The sequence below is a fragment of the Phascolarctos cinereus genome, unplaced genomic scaffold, assembly GCF_003287225.1.
Source record: "Phascolarctos cinereus isolate Bilbo 61053 unplaced genomic scaffold, phaCin_HiC Scaffold_4;HRSCAF=312, whole genome shotgun sequence".
Classification (NCBI taxonomy): Eukaryota; Metazoa; Chordata; class Mammalia; order Diprotodontia; family Phascolarctidae; genus Phascolarctos; species Phascolarctos cinereus.
The window spans coordinates 288,631,992-288,643,998 of record NW_027555847.1 but is presented as its reverse complement, the minus strand read 5'-3'; the positions used below and the strand labels follow the sequence as shown (position 1 = coordinate 288,643,998).

General features: G+C 37.7%; 1 pseudogene; it reads right to left on the bottom strand.

The window, feature by feature from the left end:
* Window positions 1-3,214: 3,214 nt before the first annotated feature.
* Window positions 3,215-5,181, bottom strand: LOC110222087 (glutaredoxin-related protein 5, mitochondrial pseudogene; annotated as a pseudogene).
* Between the last annotated feature and the right edge of the window lie 6,826 nt (window positions 5,182-12,007).

The window sequence follows — 12,007 nt, the reverse complement described above, 5'->3', positions numbered from 1 at the left end:
TTTTTTACTTCAGCTGACGCATAATATATTCTGCTCCAGCCTTTTACCTTTACCCTGTATGTGTCACTCTTTTTCAAATGTGTTTCCTGTAAACAACATATTGTAGGATTATGGTTTTTAATCCATTCTGCAATCCAGTTTCCATTTTATGGGAGAGTTCATCCCATTCACATTCACAGTTATGATTACTATCTGTGTCTTTTTCTCCATCCTTTTCCCCCATTTATGCTTTTCTTTCTCCTTTTTCCTTTCTCCCCTTCACTAGTGTTTTGCTTTTGACCACCGCCTCCTTCAGTCCCTCCCCCTTTTATTATCCCTTTCCCTTTTCTTCCCTTTAGTCTTACTGCTTCTTCTCCCTCTTTTCCCCCCTCTTTTTTTCCCCTCCTTTTCTTTCCCCTTTTCCCTCCTACTGCCTATAGGGCAAGTTAGATTTCTATACCTAACTGATTATATTATGCCCTTCTTGAGCCAAATCTGATGAGAGTAAGGTTCAAACAATGCTCCCCCTTCTTTCCCTCTGCTAATAGGATTTTGTGTCTTTTCCTGTAATGTAATTTACCCTTGTCTGCCTCCTCCTTTCTCAGTACATTTTCTAAGATCAGATTGATCCACTTATTTGGATCCATTTAACCCACTTGATTAGATTTTTTTTATCATTACATCAAAGTCAACTAATATCCACCCTCTTTATGTATACTCCTTTAACAAGGTGTAATAACAATACAGTTCTCAGGGGTTGCAAGTCTCATATTCCCTTGTAGGGGTTTAAACAGCCCCCCCTTAACAACATATTGTATCCTTCTGTCCCATTTACCTTTTTAAGTCCTTCTTGAGTCCTGTACTTGAAGATCAAATTTTTTGTTGAGCTCTGGTCTTTTTATCAGGAAAGTTTGGAAGTCTCCTATTTTGTTGAATATCCACTTCCTCCCTTGAAAAATGATGCTCATTTTTGCTGGGTAATTGATCCTTGGCTGCATTCCAAGCTCCTTTGCCTTATGGAATATCATGTTCCATGCCCTGCGGTCTTTTAATGTAGAAGCTGCAAGGTCCTGTGTAATCCTGACTGTGGTTCCATGATATTTAAATTCTTTCTTTCTGGCTGCTTGCAGCACCTTCTCTTTCATCTGGTAATTTTGGAATTTTGCTATTATATTTCTTGGCGTTGTCAATTTGGGATCTCTTTCAGGTGGTGATTGGTGGATTTTTTCTATGGTTATTTTCCCTTCTGGTTCTAGGACTTCTGGGCAGTTTTCCTTTATGATTTCCTGAAAGATACTGTCCAGGCTCTTTTTTTCTTTTTTTTTAAATTTTTTTTTTCCATATGCTTTTGAGTTGAAAATTTTTTCTCCCTTTTTCTTCCCCCACCCTCCCCAAGACGGCGCACAATCTGACATAGGCTTTACATTTACATACCCATTAAACATATTTTCACATTAGTGAAGTTGTAAGTAAAAATTAAAACCAATAGGAGGAACCATCAGAAAATTGAAACAAAACTCAACTGAAGGTAAAAATAAGTGAGAGCGATTCAACTTCCATAGCAGGCTCTTTTTTTCAATCATGATTTTCAGGTAGTCCAATAATTTTTAAATTGTCTGTCCTGAGTTGATTTTCCAGGTTGGTTGTTTTACTGATGAGGTATTTTACATTTTCATCTATTTTTTCATTTTTTTGTTTCTGTTTAACTGATTCTTGCTCTCTCATAGAGACATTAGTTTCCATTTGTCCAATTCTAGTTTTTAACAGATTGTTTTCTTCTGTTAGCTTTTGTACGTCCTTCTTCAACTGGCCAATTGTGTTTTTTAGGGACTCATTTTCTTCAGTGTATTTTTTTTCCAACTGGCCAATTGTATTTTTGAAGGACTGTTTTTCCTCTTTCATTTGACTATTAAAATCCTTCTTCAGCTCTTCTAAGAAGGCTTTTTGGGCTTCAGACCAGTTCATATTCCCTTTTGTTGTTGCAGATGTGGGTTTGTTGACAATGTTGTCCTTTTCAGAATTTCTGTCTTGATCTTCACTCTTCTCATAATATGAATCTATGGTACGTTTCTTTTTACTCACGGTGTTTCTTTATTCCCTGGCCTTTAAAGAGATTGAGCTTTCCTGCTGTGGAACAGAGGGTACTGACCCCAGCTTCTTGTGTTGGGAGCCTAGGTCTTGTTCACTGGCTTTGTGTGCTGGGGCCTCTTATGCTGGGAATTGGAGGCTGTAGGTTTCTGGCACCTTACCTTGTGTTGGGCTGGAATCAGCAAGGCTGGAACTTTCAGGCAATTCTAGGTTGCCTGCTTTTCCTTTCCTTTAGCTTTCTTCAGCTCCTTTTAGATGGGTGCTGCAGGATGTTTATCTGCCTGGGGACCCTTGCAGTGTTGTCTCCCTTGTTTCTGCTAATGCACTAGGCGATTCCTTTGTGGTGGAGTGACAAGGCTCCTGGTGGTTTTCTGAGCTGGTTTCTACCGGTTCCCCCTGCCCTCACTGAGTCACTCGGAGGTCCAGGTGTTGGTGTTTGCCTGCTCTACCACCTGGGCTTCAGGATTTCTTCACAATTGGAGGCTTCAGGGCTCCTACAGCTCACCTGGTGTTGGGTTGGAATCAGCAAGGCCAGGGCTTTAGGAAGCCTTTAGGTTGCTTTCTTCACCTCCTTTCAGATGAATGCCGCAGGGTACTTGTCCACCTGGGGCCCCTTATAGTTCTGCCTCCCTTATTTTTGCTGAGGCACTGGGAGACCCATTTGCTGGGCTGCTGCACTGCTGCTCCTTATCTTTCTTCTAGTTCAGGTGTTCCAGGGTTTTTTTTTTCTGGGGTGATATTTTCTGGGTTTTCAGAGGTTGATAGGGGAGAGTGAGAGCGACTAACCTTTTCACTTCGCCATCTTGGGTCCTGGAAGCGGAAGTCCCTCTATTGGTTTACTCTTGCCTTGGGCAAAGAGTATAAGACAATAAAAGAATGATTTTTAAAAATCTGTCTCAAAGCATAATATTCAATTATTACAGTACGGTAGTTATAATTAAATTCACAGTAGAATATCTTTAGCCTAAAACACTAGACAGAAACTAAAATCAATTTGATACTGTTTAGTGTCAGTACAAACAGTTGACTTCCTAACAAAATGAGAACAAAAACCAGTAAGGCTGTTCTGACAACCAGTCTTTGACACTAAAAAGGTTTCATTTCCAGTCATAGAGCACTCTTCTTAAAGAGGATTCTTGCAAGCTTTTTATCTTGAGTCTTGATCAGTCTTTGCATCTAAAAGTGCTGATGGAATTCCCCACTTTTTCAGTTCTTCTGCTAGATCTCCATTCTGAAGCATCTGGAGGAGGATGTCACAACCACCAACAGATTCAACACTAAAGTACACTTTAGGTATGGTTGGCCACTTGGAATAGTCTTTAATGCCTTGACGGAGGTTGGCCTCCTCCAGCACGTCATAGGCTGCGTAGTTGGTGACTCCATGCAGCCGCAGGGTCTGCACCACGGCGTTGCTGAAGGCTGAAGTCGCACTGGGGCTGCTGGGGGGTCCCCTTCAAGAACACCACCACCTTGTCCTTCTGCACGAGAGCGTCAAGATGCTCCCTGGAGGCTGAGCCCGACCCCCGGCCCCCGAGCTGCGAGGCCGCAGTGCCAGACCCCGCAGGACCCCGCTCCCCAAGTGGAGCAAAGCTGCAGAAGCTCGGCCTGAGGACCCGCTTATCTCCTGCAACCAAACCTCCCGGCCCAGGACTCCACAAATGACTTTTTGAAGACTGAGAAATAAGGTATTAGTGAGGAACGGGGTTGGAGAACATAACCATTCTATCTAATCAGGTTTGCTTTTCAGCAGAGACTTGTGGCTTGGGGGATGGGGAGGAAGAAGTATTTAAGATGGGGGAAGTGGAAGATGGGTAGAAAGAAGGATTCGCTGAGGGTGGTTTTTGGGGAAAGAAATGTTAAATTTATATGAGACTATAGCTTACTTTTCTTAAAAGGAAAGAATTAGTAAGGTAGTCTTAGCTTAAGGAGGCAGGAAAACAAAGTTTGTCTTTTAGCTATATGGACCTCTTTATATTTTCCTTGGCCTAGAGGGAGAAACCCTTAGCCAGAAAATAATCTGTAGGCTATGTTAACCAATGGAAACTACTCAATTTTAGAAAAGAAAAGAGGAAAATTCTTGCCACTCATCTTCCCTTCACCCAAAGCAGAGTAAGATTTTTACATTTAAAGGGAGAAAACCACATGGGTTGACTGGTCAGCTTAACCATGTTACTGACAAGAGGGTGAAGATTGTAGGTGTTAGTTTTCTAATGTGACTAAAGTAGGCCTATATATATGTACATATACAAAAAGGCAAAGAAAAAAAGTATTTCAGTGACAGGTACTAGACATGGACTGAGACTTCTCAGTAGGAGTAGAAAGGAATAAGATTCAACTAATGAGAAAGTTCCACTGATGACAAGAACAAAGAAACAAAGCAGCCATTGACAGATGAATGTCAAAGATCTCAGACTCATTTATCCAGGTACTATACAAAAAAAGTAACAGAAATAATCATTGTTTATTGTACTAAAGTTGTGAAATGCTTTGTGAAAGAGGTTTACTCCTCTGACAAGAATATTTGATTTAATACCAGCAAGCCAAGGGACAGCTTAGTTTAGCATACTAAATAGGCCATGCCAACAAAAGGAAGGCAAAAGATGGTTTTCCCCTCAACAACCTTTTCTTCTGATTTTCTCAGGTGGTTGCCCAAAGGTGCTTTTATGAGTGTGAGACCTTTAATTACCATAAGTTTAGGTGCACATTCATTATAGACAGATCCACTCTGCACTTATTGGGAATGAATGAAAAAATTCTGACTCTATTTCCTAAATCTTTCAAACCGTGTTCTTAACTCAAATTCTCCTTAGAGGCTCCCATCTGTCTCTTCAATCCTGCACTGCCTCTCAAAAAAAAAGAAAAAGAATAGCACACTTTTAGGAGTGAGACAGAAAATTGTATTCTCAAAGAAAAAGGAATTAATTAGTAGCCTTACTCTTGCCTAAAAGAGTATCTTAAACAAAGGACATATTTCCTCACTGCACCCCCTACCTCCCCAACATGCTACAAACCTGCATCTTTATGACTCCTGGTGCAATTATAGTTGACAAATGTAGCAAGTTTTTGGAATGGCTCGTTTCTCTTTTCTTCATAATCCAGATCTTCAGCTACCATTTCCATCAGTTGGAGGATATCTATATAAGTATGGTGAATTAGAATGAACTATGAAGTTCAGTTGGACCAAATTGGCTTGGCTAGGAAATGCAAGCCTCGGTTTCACTGCCTTCAAACTAAACATTAATGGTCCATGTTTTATTGTCTTGGGTCTGGTTAATTTACATTATGTGAACATTGCCTTTGAATAGCAAATGTCCTTGAATTGTGTCAGGACATTTTTTATTGTTTTGAGGTCTCAAAGAGGATTGACATTTGCCAAATGGCAAAATTGTCTACAGCAATGGGGTGAACCTCAAATAGAAATAGATCCCTGTAGGCAGCACATTGACTTAGGCAACCACAAATTAACATTATGTTGTATTTTTATTTATTTAGTTAAATGTTGACCGATTCCATTTCAAGTCTGCTTGGCTACACTTGAGAGTTTCACTGCTGCTTGGGATCTATGGGCTATGAGTTTGACACCTCTGGTCTACAGCTTCAGGTCTTAACTTAATATGAAAACAAATTCCTTGGGAAAAGTAGTTCCTCTATATTTGATTACTGCTATTTATAGTACAGTGTTTAAAATATGTAGTGAGGGAAGGTGATTGAGAACCAATTTACATATATACATATATGTATATATTTTCATTTCCATCATTCCTTTTTCATATATATTTTCATTCATTTCATATATGCACACATATGTATGTGTGCATATATGTGTGTGTGTATACACACACACATAGATTCCATAGGTGTTTTCACAGAGCTTGGTGTTCAAATATCTAAGGAGACTGATTCTCCCAAAGTATAAAGATGTAGAAAGTGGTGCTCATGCAATTAATGTAGGCTGGAAGATACAGGTGAGGAACAGGGGTGACTCTCAGAAAAACTCACCCTCTTCTCATCTCACAGTACTCTTCATATGCTTATCAAATCCTAATTTGCAATTAGATAAATCTGTGATCTTCAAGGAGACAGAATGATGCAGTAAGAAGAGAACTGAGTTTGGAATTGGAGGACCTTACTTGTAATGCCAGTTGGGTAACATTGGACAATTTACTTAATCTCCCTTGGCCCCGGTTCCTCATCTGTAAAAGGAAAGGGTTGGACTCAGTGACCTCTGAGGTCCTTTCCAGATTTAAATCTGTGATCCTATATTAGGTGAATCACATATAGAGAATTTACAGGAAGATGTGGTTAAAAAAAAAAGAAAAAAAGGACTCACAGGATGGGTAAGAACAGATATGTTCCAATATATACTATTACAAGATATAGCCACTTCATTCATAGGAACATAAATTAAGAGCAGTTCAATGATTTGTCCAAGGTAACAAAGGATACCAATAGAACCAATGGACTATCCATTGGTTATCCCTAGCCTTTATTGTATGACTGGTCTTGTTGTTTGTTTGCTTTGTTTTTGTTTTTGTTTTTCTGATGCTATATCTCCTGACTGAACTCTTTTCACTGGCTGCCCCACCATGCTTGAATTGAACTCTCACCACATCTTTGCATCATGGCTTCCCTGAATTCCTTCAAGTTCCAATTAAAATCGATTCTTTTACAAGAAGTTCTTTTCTATCCCCTTTAATTCTAGTGCACTCTCTTTTTTTATTATTTAAAATTTATTCTACATATGTATATCTTGATTTTGCATAATTCTTTACATCTTTTCTCTTCAATTAGACTCTCAGCTTCTTGAGAGCGGGGACTGTTTTTTGGCCTTTCTTTGTATCCTCAGTGCTTACCATAGTTTCTAGAATGTAGTAGGTGATTAATACATCTTTGTTGACTGACAGCCTGCTGTTTGAATATTTTTCTGACGGTATTACTTATGCTACTTCTTGTGTGACTCGTCCTTTGTATAATATTTCAACCTGCTTACACCCAACATGCTTCTCTCATGCTCAACATTAGCTTTTGAGTGGCTCTTAACCTTAAGTGTTTGGAGTCTGTTGCATTTGATTATTCACAGTATTGTAATAGCCACATAGGATCAGAAGAAATGTATCATTATTTGTAAAAGATGGGCCTTGTTTTGGGGAGAAGCTTGGGGTGCTTTGAGTCCATTCTTCTATTCAATTCTGGGTCTAATTCACTGACCGTGTACCACGTTTATCCAAAATTATGTTCTGATGTACCAGCTCTATGGGTTCTCCATCCAACTACATATTATAGTCTGAACTATAGGCATTCTGTGTTTACTTGAGTTTTCCTTTGTCAATAACTAGGCCAAACACTTTTGATTGATAATAATTGATTTCCCTTAGGAGGATCTGTAAAAGTTCCAAGGGTCGATATTTTTAGTAGAAGGTTATCTACACACAGGGGCATGTGAAGAACTTTACTGTCCACAGGCAAATTCCACTTTTACTATAAATATCAAATGAGTTGTTTCCTGATCCCTCAGTGCCTAGTGCTCCCATCCCCTGAAGTTATCTTTTATTTACTTTACATACATTTGCATTTAATTATAAGTAGATATCTTCCTTCAATATAATGTGAGCTTCTTGAAGGCAAGGGTTGTTTTTTTGTTGTTGTCTGTCTCCCTAGTACCTAGCAAAATACTTGACAGGTAATAAATGTTTGCCAACAGATTGATGTATTTGCCAAAGGTGTTTACTAATGTTATTGAAGATGTCTAGTGCTGAGTCTGAAAGGAAGAGGAATTTAAATGGGCTATAATTATTTGTGTACATATTCTTTCGTATTACTATACTGTAAGCTTGATGAGTTCAGAAGGATTAAGACTAATCTTTGTTTTTCTCCCACAACGTAAAAGCATCCCAAGACCAAAGAATTGAAGAATTTTATGTTAGGAAGGGATTCCTCCCCACCCTTGCCTCCTCTCTACCCTATCTAGTCTTGAAAGAAATTGCCTCTACAATATATGTCTCATTACCTACCCTTTGCTTGAAGATCTCCATTGAGGGGAAATCCACCACTTGTTGAAGCAAACCATTTATTTTTGAATAACTAATTAGGAGTAAGTTTTTCTGATATCAAATCTAAATTTTCTTTTTTGCAACTTCCATATGTTGGTTCTGTTTTTTTTTTTTTACCTCAGAGACCAAGTAGAACAAATCCAATCCCCCTTCCACATGATGGCCCTTCAGAATCTTGACCACAGCTTTCCCTTCCATGTTTTCTTTCAACTGAGTCTTCTCTTCTCAGTACTAAACATCCCTGATCCTTTCAGCTGATCTTCATATTGGCATGAACTCAAGGATCTTCCAGATGCCAGTTACTCTCCTCTGGGTACTCTGCAGCTGGTCAATATCCTTCCTAGAATGGTCTTCAGAACTAAACTTAATAGTATAGATGTGGTCTGACCATGGCAAACTACAGAGACACTATAACCTCCTTATTCCTAGAGACTATTCTACTCTTAATGCATCCCAAGATACCATTTTTTTTGAGGGAGGAAGGTGGGCTACCACATTATGCTACTGATTTATATTGAATTTATAGTACATTAAAATCTTCAAAAAAATCTTCATATTTTTTTTTGTCAGACAAAATGTTATCCAACAATGCCTTCTTGCATTGTGTACTTGTAAAGTTGACTTTTTGAACATAGGTTTAAGACTTTATATTTGTTTCTATTGTTTCAAATTTTTGGTGGAGGTCAATGTTTTCCTATCTTTTAATAATTCTAATATTAAAACTAATAACTAACATTTACATAGTGTTATAAGATTTGCAAAACACTTTACAGATATTATCTCATTTGATCTTCACAACAACCCTGGAAGGGCAATGTTATTTTAATCCCCATTTAATAGATGAAGAAACTGAGACAGAGGTTAAGTGATTTGGCCAGGATCACACAGCTAACAAGTGTCAGAGACAGGGTTTTAATTTAGGTCATCTTAACTCCAGATCTAGCCAGCTATCCACCATGCCACCTAATGTGTTAGTCCTCCCTTTCAGCATCGTATCATTTGAAAATTTGGTCAATATGCCACCTATTGCTTTATCCAAGTCACTGGAAAATAAAACAAAATAGGGTCAAGCAGAGAACAATGGGACACTCCAGTGGAGACTTCCTACCAATATGCATTAAACATTAATGACTGCTCTTCAAGACTGGTCAGTTAACCAGTTCCAAGTCCCCCCAGATATATTATCATCTGGTTTATTTCCCAACCAAAAGAATGATATGAGATCTTTTATCAACTGGTTTGCCAAAATCCAAGTAAACTATAGCTACAACATTCCTTTCTTCTACTAGTTTAGTAACTCTGTCCAAAAAAGGAATAGCATTAGACAGCAGAATGAGATATTGAGTGTTAAAGAAATGCTTGTTGAATGCACTGGGTACATTAATCTTCAAAGATGTGTGTGTTCTGATTGTATGGCTTATCATATTCTTTAAAATGAGCTATTGCTTAGTTTTAGCACATTTGGAGAATATTTCCCTTTTCATTTTTGTTCTCAAAGAAGGTTAGCTGTGTCCTTAACTATAGAAGAAAACATCAAAATTCAGCCCTAATAGGAATAGTATAAATAGATCCCAAATTATTTTGAAAAGTATGTACATTAGTCCTGGACTTAATTAGGTACTGGTACAGTTGGATCATTAGAGTTAGAGCTTCTAGGTCACCTAAAAAATGTAAAATTTTAAGATAATGAAGTCCCATTCAAAACCTATTATGTTCATTGGCTCATAGTATTTAGAAGTAGAAAGAACTATAGAGATGATTTAGCCCAGGGGTGGGGAACTTGCAGCCTCAAGGACATATGTGACCCTCTGGGACCTCAAGTGCAGAACAGTTCTATGAAGTTTGGATTCAGTCAAAGGGCCTCACTTGAGGACTTAGAGGTGAGGTGTGATTTCAGGACAATACAGTAGTGAGAGAACCTGCCTTGAATTTAGGAAATATTAGCTTCAAGTACCACTTCGGACACCTACTGGATGTGTGACCTTGAACAAATGACTTCTTAGTACCCCAGTCAACTCTCTAAAACTCTTTAAGATTCACAGAAGGAATTGATCTTTATTGGTAGAGGGAGTTTCCATACTGGTAGTGCCCTACATTGATGAAACCACTGGTCCAATTAAAAAAAAAATCTGGTTCACTATGTGATTGATTTGAAAAAAGCAGATCAGTCACAAAAAAACCAGCACCCTGAGCTTGTCACTGTAGTAAGTATCCAGTTAATCCCTTTGGAATGTAACTATGCATTTTTACCTGCCTTGGTGGTTCTACTTCACAAAGGGCAGTCAATATTTATAGAAGGTGATGTAATATGAAGGCAAAGAGCTAATTCAATTATCTGGAAAATTAAAGTGAGGAGGGCTTAAACTATGCAAACTAGCAAATTCATGGAATTCATCAGATAATCCAGATCGCTTAATACAAAACTCAATAGAAAAAAAAAAGGATGTTTAAATTTGACTAATAAATGCTTAACCTTTATTTTTTGCTTTGCCCATGTTGACATCTTCATCATGCCTATTCAAAGGCTGAAAAAAGAAAATGGGAAAGATAGATTTGTTTTGTAGTAAAAGGCAGCTTAGGATAATAATTCTAATACTGGATTTGAGGTCAGGAAAGAAAACCTGTGTGCAAACCTCCTTCTGTCACCTGCTGGCTATGTGATCTTGAGAAAGTCATTTAACCTATGGAAGCAACTTTGAAAGACATCAACAAAGTTGCAGAGGGATTGATACTTGGCACTGGCAGAGGGTGTTTTCACACTGACAAAAATCATAAGTATTTCATGTATTTGTAGAAGATGGGCCTAAGGAAAGGATGAATCTTACGTTTGGAAAACATAAAGAAAAAGAATATTAACAAAATGTGCATGCCAAACTACAACGTGTATGAGTTTACATGTACACTCCTAATTTAATGCTCTATTATAATTAAAATTAGCATTTTTTTTTTATCATGGTGGGTATGTTAAACTTTATTTCAATGTGAACTGATATAGTCATTTTATAACTACTCAACAGCAGCTGGCTCATTATGGAATTGCTGACATACCCTCAACTGTATCAATGCTGATTAGGGAGTAGAGAGCATCTTAATGCATAATTTCTGAGCACAGGAACTTCATAGATCCAAGAATTATTGTTTTTACAATCCTTAGAAACTCTGTGAATATTCCTGCTTTAAATGGAGGGTTCAATGCTATTACTTTCTTCCCCAACAGATTTTGTACCTTTCTTCTCATAAGTCTCATAAGTTAAAGAAATAGACTTTGAATCTATTATCAAGGATGAGTCACTTCAGAAAATTGCTTTCAACCCCTTTTTGAAAATGAATAAATCAGTTGCTCACTTCCATGTATAAACCAGTCATAATGCTGAAGTGTCTGATCAACTGTTTCGTGTCAAAAATTATTCCAGAATGACATTAGAAAAAGGAAATTTCATTTAAACAAATGTTGTTTTGCTACCTTCACTGTTTTTTTTTTCCATTTTAATGTAGCATAGTTCAGTACAGAAATGTTTTTATATGATGTTCTTTCTAGGTACTTATAATTCCCTTGCTTCCTTTCCCTCAAATTACTTCTTTTCTTAAAATGTATTGCATTACTGCTCTCTCAAAGAGAGTGAATTTGTAGAGCCTACTCTGAGTTATGTGGGCTTTCGAATATCATAATCTATTCTTACTTAAAATCTCTAGAGGTGGGGACTGAAATCCTCTCTTGATAATATACTTTAATTCTCCCAAGGTTTACAGACTTGAAATTTAGCCTATTGTATAACCAAAATCTTGTGTAGTTTAACATAAACCCATCCACTCAATTTGTTTTTAGTAAAGACAGAACTTCTTCACCTTCTTTCTCTCCTCAAATTTCCAATATCTTTGATCCTTTCTAA